The 17643-nt window shown below is 38.9% G+C and overlaps 1 long non-coding RNA gene across 1 annotated transcript; it reads left to right on the forward strand.

Moving 5' to 3' along the window:
* The first annotated feature begins 4471 nt into the window (after window positions 1-4471).
* Window positions 4472-17611, forward strand: LOC107318790. The gene is made up of 4 exons (XR_004308594.1): window positions 4472-6653; window positions 15043-15144; window positions 15897-16003; window positions 17171-17611. It is a non-coding gene; the product is annotated as an uncharacterized LOC107318790 (long non-coding RNA).
* Window positions 17612-17643: the final 32 nt, after the last annotated feature.

The raw sequence follows: 17643 nt of genomic DNA on the forward strand, positions 1-17643 counted from the left end.
CAAAAAACAAAAGGAAAAAGAATGGGGAAAAGAGATTTGCAGAGAAGAAATCATCTCTGGCACTGGTCAAGAAAATCCCAGTAGAGATGTGGGTCAGCTGTAAGGAGAAAACATGAAGATGGGAGCTAAGATAAATTCTGACAAGTTGCCCCCTGTAAATCAAATGTATATTTTTGGAGTTCTGTACAGGCTGTGGATTTGTACTTGGCATTGCATTTACACACACATGTTCATCTGCTGAATAACGTAGGTTGTTTAGGTGTCTTGGCAAACCCCGTTTGTACAGTACGTACAGAAGCTTTGCCTCACAGTAAAACTGAAATTTAGCATTTTTGTTTCTTTCCTCTTGGGATGATACGGATTCTTTGTGTTCTGACATTTGTGGCAATAATGTATGCTTTTCTAAGGTTTTAGATGATTAATACGAGCATCTTTTCACAGGACTAGAAGAGATATCTGTCTTGGTAGCAATTCCTTTGGAAGAGATGATCTAAAAGATGCAGAATAAGATTTAAAAATCCTGCTCTCCCTGATTCTTCCATTTTAGACTCTAAGGTGTAAATGTCTTCTTAAGCTTCTTTTAAAGAGCTTCCCCTTCTCAGAGGGTTTTCTGGCCTTGTGTTTCCCCAAGTCATGAAAACATTAAGCTACATGCGCCTATGGGGCTGGTTTGGATGAATGTAAGACTTTCAGGAGGTGTATTTATATGCAAGACCAGACTGAACAGAGCTCCGAGCAGCTTGATCTGGCTGTAGCTGTCCCCGTTCATTGTAGGGGAGCTTGACTAGATGGACATTAGTGGTCCCTTTCAGCTCAGATGATGCTATGATTCTATTATTCTGTGTTTCCTATTCAATGGTATAGAATGAACATAACGCATGGAGAGGTGTTACAGACAATGCTGAGCTGCTGCCTCTGAGCCAGTTGCAGCTGATAGTATTCTGCCTGTGGCCTTATGTAGAACTGACTTCTGTGTGGGGTGAGAATGAATCTCGAGGCTGATTGTTGGTGACAACATAAATGAATGTCAGGAAACTTAACTCATTATATTGTCTTCTAGGTCTTTGTGTCATCTCTACTGTCAGAATAACAATAGACTATTTCTTAATGTGCTTCAGGTTTGGTGTTTTGTTTTTTTTTTCCTTTCTTTGTCTTGGCTTCTTCTGAGTGTATCTTAAACCCGAGTGCCCTCTTCTGATCTTGAAGTAGGTGTCAGCTCTCAGCACACCTGTCCCTGCAGCTGCAGCACAGCAGCCAATTGTTTGAAGTTAGACAAGCATCTGGGGACAGAGATATTTTAATTTGTAATCAGCTTTAAAGCTTTAAAGCCTTCAGCACTTGCTCTGATCAGAAACAGGAGCTTAGGCAGAAATTCGTCTTTCCTACTTATAAAAAGCATTTTCCTCCCCTGGCAGGAACCATAGGCTTGATCTAAGTCCACTGAAGTAAAGATAAACCCTTATCAGCTCTGGCCCAGTCCTTAACACAGTGAGTTCCTTGGCCCACAGAGCCACTTGGGCTGGAGGAAGCATAGTATTACAAGATTTTCAAGGGACAAATACTAATTAAGGATAATCTTGTAGAAAATATTACCTCTTTTTTGGACATATTTATCTTGGGACATATTGGTAAGCGATAATTCTAAAATTACCAACTTTGGGGAGGCTTTCCAATGCTACTAAACAAAAGTCAGTTTGTGTACATACATCTAGACAGATGTACGCTATGTATACTAGATACTTACACATGATCAAATTCATTAATAGGCTGTCACCTCTGGGATGGGAGGCAGCGGCTGTCAAGCAGCACACAGCAGCAACTCCATCCAGTTAGCATTGCAGGGTGATGCAGTGCAAGTGGACATAGGATTCTTTTACTTACTGAAGGAAAATAGTATGTTTCTTTTCTAAAATAAACTTAAAATCATATATATTGTTAATGCCATTTAAATTGTTTGTCCTTAAGGCACCTAATGTGTCCAAGGTATGTTTAATGCTGCTAAATTTATAATGTTAAATTAATTCATAACTGTATTTTGAAGTAAGCTTTCCCAGCAATGGCTTTTCTAGCCTGTTGCTGTGTGCTTATGTTTAAAGCAGTTAATATTCGGCCAACTGGGAGTTGTGCAACTTCAAATAAACGGTCTCTACTGACAAAACTATTTGTTGATAATTTTAGATGGGAATTGCTGAGAGACTGATGGGCAGATTAACACCAGAGGCCACTCTAGAAAGAGGTTTATCAACACATTAAGCAACAAAAGGGATATTTATAGTACTTTCTTGAAATTCGCCTTTTTCAGCTCTCTATTGCCACCTTGAGTATCTTGTTTGCAGGAGAAAATCCAAGTTGGGCGTAGCACGTACAGAGACAAAAGGAAAACAGATGGGCGGCTCTGCTGACCGGAGCCCTCTCCATTCATCACGTGGAAGTCATCTCATGTAAGAGAAACAAAGGTTTTAGTTGTTTTTGTTTTTCTTTTTAATTTGAGTTTTGTACCCATTACAACAAACTCCAGAGAGAGCTGAAGGCAGAATGCTGGGATATCTTGATGCTAACTGAAACTTGGTGTAAATGGCAGCAGAATTAAGGTTGATGGAAAGGAGCCTGGTGTGAGATGTGTGGATGCATTGCGCAGCCACCACTGGCAGCGATTGTCAGGGGAGCTAATGAGATTTTAGAGTACATTTGCAAGGGGACATGGAAATATAAAGAGCCCTATTTCATCTCTTATATAGTTGTTTTGATTCCATAATCTTTGTTCCGTAACTGCCATCTACAAAGTTTTCACCTTCCTCTGAAAATAAGTAGCATGGGACAGGTCTGTACACTGTGGTTCCCATTATCCAAAGTATACGCGAAGGAAAGTCAGTGCTTTTCAAAGTCTCTTGGGAAAGATGGTCTAAAAATTAGAATGTTGAGGCCTTCCCACATAGGCCTTTCTCCAAAAGCTTCTGCATTTTCTTTCATCACATTGACTTGTTTTCATATGTTAATAGCTTTTTTTGAGGTTGTTTTTAGTCAATATTCCCAACTTGGTGTTTTGCGAGTAATCACACTCTTGGCCAGCAGGATTGTGAGATCACTGTTACTAATCCAATCACCAAACCATTAAGGTTGTAAAAGATCTCTTAAGATTGTCTGGTCCAACCATCCACCCACCACCAATATTGCCCACTGACCACGTCCCTCAGTGCCACATCTCCATGTTTCTTGAACACCTCCAGGGATGGTGACTCAACCACCACTTCCCTGAGCACCCTGACTAATCTTTTGGGGAAGAAGGTTTTCTTATAAAATCCATCTACTGAATGGTTAGCAGGGGATCTCTTCCCCTCTGCCTAGTGCTTGAGGTGTACTAAACATAAGTTCCTATTTTTTTATTCTAATAAAATTTACTATTCAAAGGCTCAAAATGTCTTCAAACAATATGAATATATTTGGGCATACTCTTACAAACCCCAAATTCTTTCCTCTCTCAAACAGAAGATACTGTTTTAAGGTCTCAGTTGCACTCTTTTCTAAGAAGAGTCATAGATGTAGCTGACACCAATGCAGCTTAAGTTTTGCTAGCATGGGGTTAAATTGAAATCCAATGAAAACAGACTGAGCTGGTTTTGCCACTCAGCTTTGTGTTGCTGCTACAGTACAGCAAATATTGGTCCTCCCTCATTTCTAGTAGATACAGGAGTTTCTGCAGTGCATGCCAAGCTGGTGCAACCAGCTTCTGTATGTCACAGACTGGTGTAGGGGATATAACTGAGGTAAGATACAGAGGTAGCTTATTAAAGACCAATGAAAGGACATCTTTGAAATTTTTAGACCTCAAGATCAGTGCTCTACAGCATAATGGGTACAAAGGAGGACCTGTAAAAACAGAAGAAAGCTATGGGGAAATATAGCATTGCTCCTCAGCAGCTTTACAGGGTCATGTGCTGTGAATTACAGGACAAAGAGGACAGGGCAAAGAATTCTGTGGGAAATGATAAACAAACAAAAAAAAACCTCACTTTACAGAGACTGAAGTAATAGCTGGAAAATCTATGGGTTTGGGTATGTTTACTGAGATCTAGAAAGGCTTCTTAGAAGATCTTGAATATTTATATCTGTGGATTCAAAATCTGTGTCTCTTTGCTGGCCTGCAAACAGCTTTGCTTTTGAGATGAGTCTTTGTGGTTTATTGTGGTGAGTTCATCAAACAACTTTCCCCTCTTCTGAGTTTAGTTTCCATCTGAGGGATAATTTATCCCCTAGATGCTAACAAGACCAATTACATTGTTTAGAGTCTTCCAGCCCCATTTGGATGATCCCTTCAGTAAATTCCCTTCTCATTCGCAATGACTCCACAATAAATTCTTCAGGCCATGTTAAGTTTTCACCACATTCCTTTAAAGTCTCATCACTGACTGAGTACCTCTATTTGTATTATTGTATGAAAGAGTTATGTTGGTGACAACATGCACATCCTTGCTCGCCTGGCAAACACTGATCTGTTTGTTCGTGTTGTACCACTAAGAGTGGTTTGCCTAAGGTGATTGCTCGTGCCTTGTGCAGTCACCATCATTCTGGTACCACAAACAGCCTACTCTTACCAGATTGAGGTCAAAATGTGCCATTTGACTCTAAAGCAGGATATTTTGTCCAAGCAGCAGGTGAAACTAATCTCCTGATCATTCCATTGCAACTGCTGGCTGGTTAACAAGGCTCAAGCAGGTCTGTGTAGCATTACCTCATGTATTTTGGGAGTCCCGCAGTCTGAAAAAAGACATAGCCTACAAATGCCATTTTAGCCCTTCATTTGTGGCACTCATTAATGAGGCATAGGACAGAACATAGTTGCAGACCTTGGGTTTTATAGCTCAGCAGTCCTAGACTTTTTCCTCTTCTGAGCATAGATGCTGACAGTCATCCTAAACCATAAAGCGTGTTCATGTTAATAAAATAATAATAATAATACAAAGCTAAGCAACAATGAATAAGCTGGAGTGAGGCTACTGTACTTTGCTTTCCCTTTCCTTTAACGAATCCCAACCCTGGCCCACAAGTTTCAGCAGTTTTTCTCCCTTTGAAAAATCCAGGCTCACTCTCCCCTTTCCTCCCAACCCCCACTATCCCCCTTGGGTATTGTCCTATTGATGTGACTTTAACTAACTACATAAAGGTCAGTGTGCATTACTGCTCTTGTGCATATAAAGCAATGAGAGTAACAGCAGGGTCACAATTAATTGCAAAATCTATCCCAAGTTTCAACTTCTTTTTTTAATAAATTCAGTTTTTGTGAGCTTTGTTTTTTTACATATTTTGGGGGATTACTGGTGTCAGTTTGATGGTTTAGCTAATCAAATAACATCATGTTACTTCCCTTTTAGTCTCATCTTTATTGTACTCATATGAATTAAAATGGGAATTTTAATTAACTCCAAAGGCATGAGATTCTCAGTGACTCCTGAATTTCCTATTTAATAAATACTTGAATGAGATATGGATTCGTATTTCTTGAATGAGAACAGCACCTATTCAGTTTTCATTTTGGAATGGAATATATTAAGCTTAAATTCTGAATGAACTTGACATCAGTTTAATGTAGTAATGTGCAGAAAGTTTACTGAAAAATCTTTGATTTTTCCCTGTTCAACCTGAACGTATTGTACTGCTGTGCCACATAAGCTATGTGGCTTATTTCTGGGGAGTTTAGGCTCTTTGATAAGTGATAACACAAAGTTAAACTTCTACTGTATCTTAAGAGGCAAACAAACTCACTCTTATAAAGTTGTTCACTTAATTATTTTTCCTATAGCAGACTTTCATAGCCATTTTATACTCTTCAGAGGAACAGACTTGGTTCAGCCATGAAGGTAAATGAGACTGATGTGTTTTGTCACAGTTGAGAATGAAGAAAAATTAAACCTCTTTCCATTGTAAATGTCTGTCTAATAATGCAAAAACTTTCCTTGTGGTAAGCATCTACAGTGGCCATTTTTTTAGTAGTCATAACATTAGGAGTGCTGTTGCTAAGACTGAGTTACTCTTCACTCTCTGACAGACAGCATGAGCTGCCAGGTAATGTGCTTCAGAGTACAACAAAGCTTTGTGCCCCTTTGCGGTTTTAATCAGTGTTAAACAAATGATTTCATCCCATCGTATTTTTGAGTGTACTCATTCTAATAGGCAGAGTATTTTCCTAATTTATCTGCTAATCACTAGAAACACACTTGGCCTCAGTTCAGAGATTGTTGTGTCTTAAATTTCAAGCTGGGCTTAGTACAGAGCTAAGAAATCCAGAGCGATTCAGTGGTGAAATGGGAGTGTTTTGCACACACTCAGGTGAGATGAACCGGGACCTGTCCTTTGTACACTCAGCACTATCTGTACTCACACTCACAAAGGCCAATATTTGAACTAGTTACTGCAACTTCCTCATCAGAGTTTAATTATGAGAAGTTTGACTTATGCAGTGACAGAGAAGTCAGGTTATCACACAGTTGTATTTATCTTGTGGTGTTTTAGAGAGATTTTTTGGTGAGCTGGTTGAATAATTCTCCATGCTGTCTTCGCAGTGTCTCTACTGTAAGTGGATTCATGCACCTTCCCTGGAATGAGATAACGTCTTCTGAAAACGTTCCATCTGGAAGGAAGCGGACGTGAGGGTGAAGGTGAGCTGTGGTTTCTATCATATCACAGATTTGTTCAGCAGAAATCTGCAGATTTTTATCTGTAAATCTGGGATTACTCTAGGATCCCTCCCCCCACCCCAGTCAAATGCCTGAAAAACATTGCTCATCTTTTATTTAGCATTAAATAATCCTCATTACTATTTATGGGAGTTGCAGCTATTATCAGCTTTGACAACGTTATCTATAGAGCAAAATGTTTTTAGAAATAAGCCTCTGTTATTTTTTTAAGCTCACTAATATTTGATCATGTTTTAACTGGGTCCTACCATGATGATAGCTCTGAGAAAAAATTCTCTCCAGCCTCAGAGCATTCTGCTAAATAAAAAATGATTTCAAAACTCATCCATTTTCAAAAACTATGAGGTGACTTCGTGAAACCCCGAGTCCTAATTTCACTACAAACGTTAGTGCTTGGACTTGAAATAATGCTCTGTTTCCTGTTGGGCTATTCTTAGAGCGAGGGAACCAAGTTTCCCAGACTTCCCCAGAAATAGGCTTCTTCCCAAAAAGAAGAGCTGACAACGAGGAATATTAATGTCCCAAAAAGCTAACTCCTACTCTGCAAGATAAATAGAAATAGTTCAACCATCTGCAGTAGTGTCAGTAGAGTTAGCAAACTTATATAATGCCTAGAGCCAAGAAGAGAAGACGAATAAATGATAAGTCATCCTATAGGCAATATAATTCTTTGTGGCATGTACAATATTTCAGAAATTACATGTAGACTAAACATAGTTTTGATACCTACAAGAGAAATTACACAATTTATGCATGACTCCTCTGAGATGAAATGTCTGGTTTGATCCCTCACGTCTTCATATTCCAGGATGACGGATTGGTGCTGTTAACTTCTTTTTTTTTTCCCTCTAAGTTGCACACTGAGAGCTGACTGATAAACAGCAAATGTCATCTGCCTCCTCCTCACCCTGTAACCAGAAGGTTGGGGTTAAAAGTGGGAGGGAAGAACAAGAGATGAATANCACTAGAAATTTGGCAGCATCTGCTGTCCGTATATACAATAAACCGCTGAATGATGCATTGAGGCGGTGCACCTTAACTGTAACTTAAATACATTAAGTTGCAATATAAAAGTATTTTAGAAATTAAATCCACCCCATATTGATACATTGTGTTATCCTGGAGTGACCCGTGGCAGCCAAATGTTCTTGCAGTCTGTCCTTGGCTCCTTTTGCATTATACAAGTTCCTAAGCCAAATTTGCTAAGTTAACATCTGAGCTGTAAATAAAGATCCTTGAAGCCTACTGTGCTTTCCTTGTTCTAAGAGTCCCTTCACAGTATGGCCGCAATTCAACTAAGTACTTAATATGTGCTTAAATCCCACTTAAATCAATGGGATTTAAACATTTGCTTAAATGCTTTGCTGAATCTGGCCTATTAAACTGTCTATGTTAGAGATCAAAATGTAATTTATACTGCTGTGATTTCTAGTATCATGTACCAGACCCCAAAGTACGTTTCACTGCAGCCTTGCTTCAACCAAAACTGGAACAGTTTAGAGAGAATGCGTTTTAATTATTTTGGGCATCAGCTGCTGTAAACTCCTGATAAAAGAGGTCAAACTCTGTGGAGAAGATTGATTGCTTTTCATGCGGTATCATTTTGAAGATTAGTTATGTGCATTTTTCCTTCTTCAGTAATGTTTGCAGCTCCTGGTAAATGTGGGAACACAGAGTTTTTACAGAACGTAGATACGTGAAAGTATTTGAGGAGGAGGAGAGTTACAAGCTTTTTCTTATTTGGCTGATTTGTTGGCTTTTTCCTGCTTTTTCACAAACTCAGCTAGCAGCAGCCAGGAAGGCAGTCATCCGTAGCAGGTGGGGTGACAAGAAAGGAAGTCACCAAAAGGGTCATCAAAAATCCCCAACTCCTTTCATGTCTAGGGAAAATGGGTCAAAAATAATTCAGCTGTATATATGACTATATATATATATATATATATATATACGCATAATTTAGTGATGTGTTCTTCTATGCCCGAAGAGATTGCATTGGTCTTATCACTTTTTTTGGAGAGGAGTGAGGATGGATGGTGGGAAAGTGAGGACTCTTCTTGACTTTTCCTATCATACAAGCTCTCTTCTTGTAGTGGAAAACAGCCAAAAGACAGCTCATATGCCAAGAAAACCCAGTCTAAGAGATGAGTGGAAAATAGCAGATGCTTAAATTTCTCTTGGATTTTCCCAAAGCTGTTAATGCTGGTTTGTGCTTAATTAGCCGAAGAAGGGATGGACTGTGCTTCACTATTTCACATACAGATACTTCTTTGATCTTAAGAGTTTGCTGCCTCCGGGACGTTATTGTCTATGTATGGGAAGAGCTGAATGTTGATTTCTTACTTAAACACCGCTAATGGGAGATAATTGCTGTAAAGCACTCCTCACACCCACATGGCAGCTACCCTGCCAGAATTTCCTCAAGATAAGGATTTTTAAGACAGCTTTGTCTGGAAGTTTTTTTAGGAGTCTGGAAAGAAATGATTGTCCGTGGTGACTATACTAGATTTAGTGAAACTAAAGAGTCTCTTTTGATTGCCACTTAGCTCTCCTTTAAGCAATTAGGCTTCCCCCCACCCAGATTTCTTAGTAATTTGTCTCAGGGATAGGGGTGGACTAATAAATACGTCTCTCGGGCATGAAATTATCTTTCTGTAAGGTCTGTTTCCAATGGGCATCTGTAACGCTCTTCAACTTTTCCGTGCCTCCTGAAAGGTATGAATAAGTCAGCTATCAGTGCAGGCTGCTTAAATGTGCAGAATCACTGGACCATATGGAAGGGCGTTAGAAGTAAAGAAAATAAAGGGAATGAAATAAGCAAACCAGTTCTGGAGAGCAGTAGATGGGAACAGCAGAACCATCGATATTAAATACCATAAGGCCATTTTAAGTATACTTGTTCTTAGTGTCACTTGTTTTGTTGCCTAATTAGCTTATAACACTTGATTAGTCCATCCTTTCTATCTGACATGGCCTTTTTGGATAGCACACGTAAATCATCTGAACACATTCAATTTCTTAATACCTTAAATTTGTTTCCATAATTCATCATGATATATTTATGTTAATCTGTATCTCACATTTACAGGAAAACTAGACACATTCAGGAGAGATTGTGGTTTAAAACGAATGGATATAAAGGCAGTATTTATATTAGAATACTAAAGCTAATTTAATACTATCTTTTTACATCTGGCGATGCATAAATTTTAGTTCTGCTTCATCATATACTCTAATTTCTTTAATGTTTTACATTCCATACAGTTATGCATTAATTTATATCAGTTTTAGAAGTGTTTCTTACCATTTTTATTTATTTTTTTGCTGTGCTGTTGTGGGCTTTCTTAATCATCTGCAGTGTGATGAGCCAGTACAGTATTCCTGTGAAAGACAGAAAAGAGTAACTTCTTGAGCAGGGAAAGTAATTCTCTTTTCACAGTTCATCTGATGATACACGTTCTTGAACTTCATGTGTTCACTGAAGAATCCTCCTTTTACAACTTCCTTTGTTCCTAAGCCTGGATAAAACTTACCAGTTCTATTTCAGTGTGCTTTGTTTATACCTCAAAGACTATGATTTATGGTTTGTGAATGAAAGTGTTCCATGTTTTCACATTGTTTTTGAAGATTTCAAGTTTCCCCGAGTGTTGTATATTAACTATTACTTTCTCCCAGCTGTGAAGTGCGGCTTTAAAGAGCTGTTCCCTCTCATTTACACAGATTCTTTATCACATATTGAATTAAATGAGAAGGGAAAATGGAGAAAGAAATTAATTTTCAATTGTTTCCTTTTTTCCCCCCTCAAATTATCATAATTCCACTTAATTTCAAATCAAATATTAATGCAGTATTCTCTCTTAGTGAGAAATCACTTCAATGGAGTAGCTTCCCAAGGTAACAGAAACAAAGCAATTAACTGTCCTTTCTGCTTTAGTAATGAGATAGTTCTAAAACAAATAGTTTTTCCTGGTGCAGCATTTCTTTCTCCTTTCATACAGATTCAGCACCTTGACCTCTACATGGTGTATGATGGGCCTTGTTTTGGGATATATAATTCTTGCTCTTTTTATGTGTTTTAAAATGTAGCCACAGGCTATATAGGAAGGGTCCCTTCAAACTCCCTGGTAGGTAATAGGGATAAATGCATACACATGTCTAATTTCAGTGATGCAATGACTGAAAGTGTATTCAAAAAAAAACAACAAGTAACATATGTCCAAATGCAAATTCTCATGAAAAGCTTCTGAGCTTCAAAATGAGATCATTTATATGTATTCTTGTGGTTGCTTCTCAGTTAGGAAATTAAACTACAGAAATGTCCCGCTAGCTAAATGAGGTTTCCACAATGTTGAAATTAATCAATCAACTCTTCAATAAGAGCCAAGCCTCAGATCCGCAAGCATGAAACAACAGCTAGTAATGACTATATAAATTGATTTCAGAAGGTTAAATGTGCACATTCAGGGTTCAGAGAACAAAGTCTTATGGTCATATCCAAACGGATATCTGTGTGACTCACATTACTTTGCATACCCTATAATCATGAAAATTAAGGCCCTGGGTTAAGATGAAACCATGAAGTTTGATTTCTGTTGAAAAGTTGTATGTATTTGGTGGTGTTGTTTTTTTCTGATGAACTAGGTCAATGGAGGTCTAATGCTGGATAATTCTGTTTGCTGCTGGGGCAGGAAGAGGAGTATAAAACCCAAAGGTAATAAGTATTGGTATGAGGGTAGGGATTATGGTTGATGGTTGGTCACATTTGAAGGATAGCATTAGTGTTATTCATTAGACCTGGATGGAAATCAAGGCCAGGAATAGTAACTGACTCCTGATGAGGCTATTGCTGAGGTTGACGTCTGCACTTTGACTAAGCTTACATGGACCAAACTGAAAAATGGGTATATTATAAGGCCATGTGAACCTATAAGTAATCATGTCTACAGCCCAGTACTCTCTGCTTTAATGATTACACAAAAGCTTCCTCCAACAGAGAAGTGAAATAGCTTTAAATATGTACAAGAACTGTGAAAGCAGAGAAACTTAGTATGTGAGAGATTTCAGCCAAGGGCAGGACAGAGACATATTTGGGAGACTCTTGTGTAGCCTTTCATTGTGGGACTTTATAAACTAAGGATGCAATTAGTGATGGGCTGTAACAAGATCCTGGATTGTGATGACATTTAATATCTGTTTCAGAAGATGTTCCCAGGCTAGAATCAATGTTATGTCCTTCAGACCTCAAAAACATAGAGTTATGTAAGTACATGCAGATCTTCCTGCGCTGAAGTTGTTGCACTGCTACTAAAACAGTCTGAGGTAGGATGAGGTGGGATGTGGATTGCAGCTGTTCACATTAAGACAGATTGAGTAAATATTCTCAGCTTAGGTTTCTGTTTAGGTTGTGTTGATCTTTCCCCTCAGGGCAAGGTGACTGGCCAGGCTTTTCATACCCAAGCTTATATCTGAATTTGTCCTTGTGTGCTTGGCTGAACTTGTGATTAAAACTCACAGCCAATGTAGAGCTAGTGTGTGCAAGGGCCAACTACCAGAAAATAAAAAGAAATAGCTCATCTGTACTGAGCATGGATGACAAACAAGAACAGCTAAATGACAGCCAAATACAAGATAGAAGACAGATTTGGTGATCAGTACAATCAACAGAAAAAGCTTATTTGCAGAGGAACGAAGTGTAATGGTTTCAGGTCTTCCAAGCAAACATTTCCTTCTAACAAAGTAGAAAGAAAAGCAACATGACACTGATAACTTGAAACATGCTTACACAGTGTATATGATAACCAAAAATGGAATGAGGAGCTAAAGGAAAACAGAGTACTTAAAAAAAAAAAAAAAAAAAAAAGAAAGAAAGAAGAAGAAGAGTTGTTTCATTTACGTTTTTCACCCTTTTCTCACAGGATTTTGAAAAAATCTCGGTGAGATCCGGGTGTTTCAAATTCCGAGCCCTGGGATTTGGACTGCACCGCTCCAGCTGCAATGCTGCAGTCTCTGCCTCCATCTCGCGGGGATTCTGGGCATGTTCACTGCGCTTTGACTTGCTGCTAACAGCCAGCTTGCAAGCTTTACTTCGTCGCCTCAGCAAATTGTGGCTGGGTCAGAATGAACAGTCTTGTGCCATATCATTTTTCCCCCTGATCACCACGGCCTTGCTAGCAGGGATGCAATGCTGCACAGTGTCAGAATCACTGCTGGCTTCCCTAAAGAGCTTTGGAAGGACAACTATTTAACATCTTTAACAGCATCTCAGACAGGCTGAAAAGGCTGAACAGGCCCTGTCCGTTTTATGTTTCCATCAACTAGATGCCTTCTGTTTTCCCATTCTCTCTGATTATACCCTTACTCTTCCTGTCATGCCAACTCAACCAGCTAAATTGAACTTGGGGATAGTATTCCCTTTCTTTTCATAGATGATTTTCTTTCCTCCCCTCCGATCTTTCTTGGCACTTTGTTGTGCAAACCAATAAAACAAAGGATACTCCTTAGAGGTAACAGCCTTCATTTCCCTGAGGGTTTTGTGTATTCAGCTTATAGGAAGGCAAACCAAGCAAGTTTACTTTGAAAACAGATTTGCATTGATCAACAGTATCAAGGCATGTAGGTGCAGGTTATTCAGTTAATGAATTCTTGTCAAAGAGCTATCATACAAGGAATATCGTTATTCTTCAAGTTCCTTTAGGGAACCTCTTGAACATTGCTAGCAAGCTGACCTACTGCTATTCTCCTTCTTGACCTCTTGTCCTCGTTAACAGTGATAGGGTGAGCGGTAATGGACTGTAAGTTGCACCAGGGGAGGTTCGGGTTGGATATTAGGAAGAATTAATTCATAGAGTTGTGGTGCATTGGCACAGGCTGCCCAAGAAGGTAGTGGGGTCACTGTCCCTGGAGGTGTTCAAGATTGCCTTTTGTGAGAGTGTATGTGACACTGAGGAACGTGGTTTAATGGGCAATGTTAGTGGTAGGCAGAAGGTTGGAGTTGATCGTGGATGCCTCTTCTAACCACAATGATTCTATAATCTGTGCTGGTGTTGTTCATTTCCATCCCCATTATTACCTTCTATGATGGCGAGAGTGGAAATGGTTTCTTGGTGACGGCTCGTGCCTTTATTCTAAATATACCCCTGGTTTATCACTGGGAGATTTATGCATGGAAAATCAAGACTATCTGTGCACAGTTTTGGGAGGCTATGGCAAGACTGCCACAAGTATCTCCTGACCAGAAAATCATGGAGAGATGGGTAGTTGGAGAGGCTCTGACCTTTGCTTCCTCCTGGCTTTGGTCCACTACTGAGGGTAGCTCTGTTGGCTATGATTCAGAAATGCATATATAAAAAAGAAGAATTAAAACAAAAGAAATTGTTATGCTATTTGAACAGGAAATTGCACTTTATTGTTGTGCTCATTTAAATGCTCAGTCACAATTACTCCCAACAGATGATCTTGCAATGAAAAAGATTAAACAGCCAAACCATCTACCTTTGGGGAAAAAGGCAACATAAATTGATTTAAGCAGTTGTCAAGCAGATCTGAGATGTGGGATATGATTTGAGAGCTGAACCAAAGTTTAATTACCAAGAATGTAATAATTATTGACATGGTTATCTGGGTTTTGACAGATGTTTATTACTGAAATAAAATCTTCAGGCACTTCCATGATTCCCTGTAACTTCTGTTCCTGGGAACCTCTCAAAATAATTTGTCTTAATTGAGAATTCATCTTTGTGTTTGCTGAAAGATTGATGGCTCATGAGCTACCAGTGAAACTCACAACTAATTGGGCATTTAGATATTCTGATATCTGGACTTTCTGGCATGCTTAGAGATGATAACATGCTGTTTATCATAATGGTCTCACAAAGGAATTGCTTTTAGATCGGTTTGGGTATATCATTTTGTGTTGTAATATCTTGAATAACTGAGAATCATAGAATAACAGGACCGTTTGAGTTGGAAGGGACCCTTACAGGCCCTCTGGCCCAATTCCCCTGCACTGAACAGGGACACCTACAGCTGATCAGGTGCTCAAAGCCCCCTCCAGCCTGACCTGGAGTGTGCGCAGGGACGGGGCACCCACCGCCTCTCTGAGCAACCCATGCCAGTGCCTTGCTATCTTTATTGTAAGAAACTTCTTCCTTATTTCCAAAACTGAGCTCCAGCATCAGGTTTTACTTGATGTATGTCACACCAGTTCTTCCTGCTGCTGCCTGGTAGGTGATTAACTGCTACATTTCCCAATTTTTTTAACATTTTACCTGGCAGGTGCTTCCCCCAATCAGGAGACAAATACTTCAGGAATTGTTTTTATGCCATTTCTTTCCTTTCCTGAAATTCTTACTAGGTTCTGCGCTGGTCAGGGTGAGAATTGCCGGTAACAGGTGTGAGAAAGTCTTCTTCTAACATGCGGATTTGTCATCCAGTAACATCAGCCATACCCTTTCAGGTATTCTTGATTCCTGATTGATCTACAGTAAATCATATTAATGCAAAATGTTCCAGGAAACGATTGCTTGTCATCTCAAATGATATCGAATCTTGATTTGCTGCATTCATCTCAGATTCCAATTGTTTTGTCTCTGTGTATTCTGTGGATTATTCTATTGGCTCTTTTTCCTTAAGAGAGGTGTAGGTTCCTAATCTCATTGATCTGGTTTCTTCATATTAGGTCATGTTACAAATTCTGAATCAGATTAAAACAAAATCGGATTAGCTTCTTCCTCTTAAACAGAGCAGCTTAAATGCCTGGACCTTGTACTTGGAAACATATATTTTACAGTATTTATCTATTCCAATGTCCACTTGATATTTGTTCCATCACATCCATTCAATAAGTTTTTCCGTAGTATGTAAACAGTGAATTAAATCTGCCTGTTGAAATGACATTTTTATTCCCCCAAAATGTTCCATTTACCTTCCTCAAAATCTTCTGTGAACGTGGCATATAATGTGGTCTGCCTTCCTGGCTGATTCTGTGTTCTGGCATTTACAGTACGTTCATTGTATTATTCATCATTACAAGATGAACTGTTTTCTGTGACAGTCAGACAACAGAGTCACATCACATATTTCTAGGAAACGCATTACTCATCAGAATCAGACACCTCTTTTTGTTCCCAAAACATCTCATTTATTATGAGAACTTTACCTTTCCACAAGGGATGGTTTTTTTTTGATAAATGTATGAATTTTCTCCAGGTTGGGCTGTGTGAAGACTTTGAAGAAAGCTGCTCCCTATCCCCACCTTTTCTGCTACTCCAGGTTGGGAATTCAAGAGGAAGTGGAGTTCTCATTCCATAGAAATGGTGATAATATTCTCAAGTTCTTTACAATGGATCTCCTCCATCCCCCATCATCCTCCATTTAAAGAGAGCACTGAAAAAAAAACAACCAAAAACCTTCAACATACTTTGAATCAGAGTCTATGTATCCAATCACTTAGCTTTCCCATTGATTTGTGTGAATAAAAATCATATTAATCTCTCTATATGCCTGCAGATACTCAGTTCTTAGCAGGGTGTAGAATATTTATGCTGAGGAAGAAAGAATATGAAGTAAATACATAGTATTCAAAAAAGAAAAGCATCTTGTATGTTACAAAATTCAGGGTTTTTTTTTTCTTCCCTAATTAATTACTCACTATTTCTTATTAATGAGTCCAAGGGATGGCCTTTAAGTTTTAAACGTTGATCTGGATTTCTCATAGGGGTTTAATTGTTTTCTGACTTCCACACTAACTTCATCTGAATTTAGTATTCCTGGTATTCTCTTAGCTTCCCAGTGCTGCATCTCAGTTTGCAGTTAAAGTAATGTAGTTGTTTATCAGCTAGAAGCATCACAAGTGTAGTACAAGTAAGTTACAGGAAAAGCAGGAGAAGGAATAACATCAGTAAAGTCTTTGTGAGCCAAAGCCACTGCTATAGGAATGGACCAAACATCCAGAGTCCCAGATTATTCCGATTTCTAGTTAACTAGATATTCTAGTTAATAGCGGTGATTGTCAGTGCCTGATAATGACAAGGAACGAAGTTGACCACACGGTGGAGCCTTGTGCCCACTCTGCAGGAAGAAACGTGTATTCAGGGAATTGATTGCTGGATTCCTTCGGCCAAGGAGATAGGGAGATAGCAAGTCCTTTAAGTTCTCCTCCGAAACACGGTTCTTTACGTGGGGTTTTGTCTCCATCTGTGTATCGAGAAGTGTATCCACAGGCTGGTTTTTCATCTCTGGAAACGACATTTAATTTGAAGTTACCAATGCACTTAATTCAGACTGACAAATTCCAGCATGACCATTGCCCTTACTGCTGCATGCAGATGTGGGGGTCCTGGGTCTGCTTTTCATAGCCAGACACATCAACTTCACATACATACTGTTACATTTACAAACCATAGCAGCACGCCATTCTCAACCTGTTTCTTCACTGGGTTTCTGTGCATACGAAGCTCATTATATACTTTGCTTTCTTCCAGGCTCATTTTGTATAGCACTTGACTTGGACCGCATTGAAGGGCAAGGCTCAGGAGCAGCAGCAGCAGATGCAGGAACATTACTTAATCAATTGCTAATCTGTCCTCATTAACAAAGACGTCCTTCCAGAGTGGATATTAAGACAAAGAGCTTTTGGCATTTGAGCAGACTTAAGTGAACATCTGTGTTTCTGATGTCAGAAGATTCACTGTGTGATAATGGAAGTGAAGCCTCAAAGGAAAATCCTTTCGCTGATAAAAAGTAAGACTTCTTTTGTTTTATTACTTTTAGATACTTTTAAAGAACTAACTCTGGTTCATGTTCTGTCTTTTACCTTTTTCTTTTTTAAGTTTGCTTTTGTTATTTATATTACCTCACTCTTTCATGTGCTTTGAATTGGAATGGAAATTTCAAGGTCTATCTGGATGTACAAATTGCATAGGCTGGGATAAATAACTCCCTAAAAAAAAAAAAA

This window comes from Coturnix japonica, chromosome 10 (genome assembly GCF_001577835.2).
Source record: "Coturnix japonica isolate 7356 chromosome 10, Coturnix japonica 2.1, whole genome shotgun sequence".
NCBI lineage: Eukaryota > Metazoa > Chordata > Aves > Galliformes > Phasianidae > Coturnix > Coturnix japonica.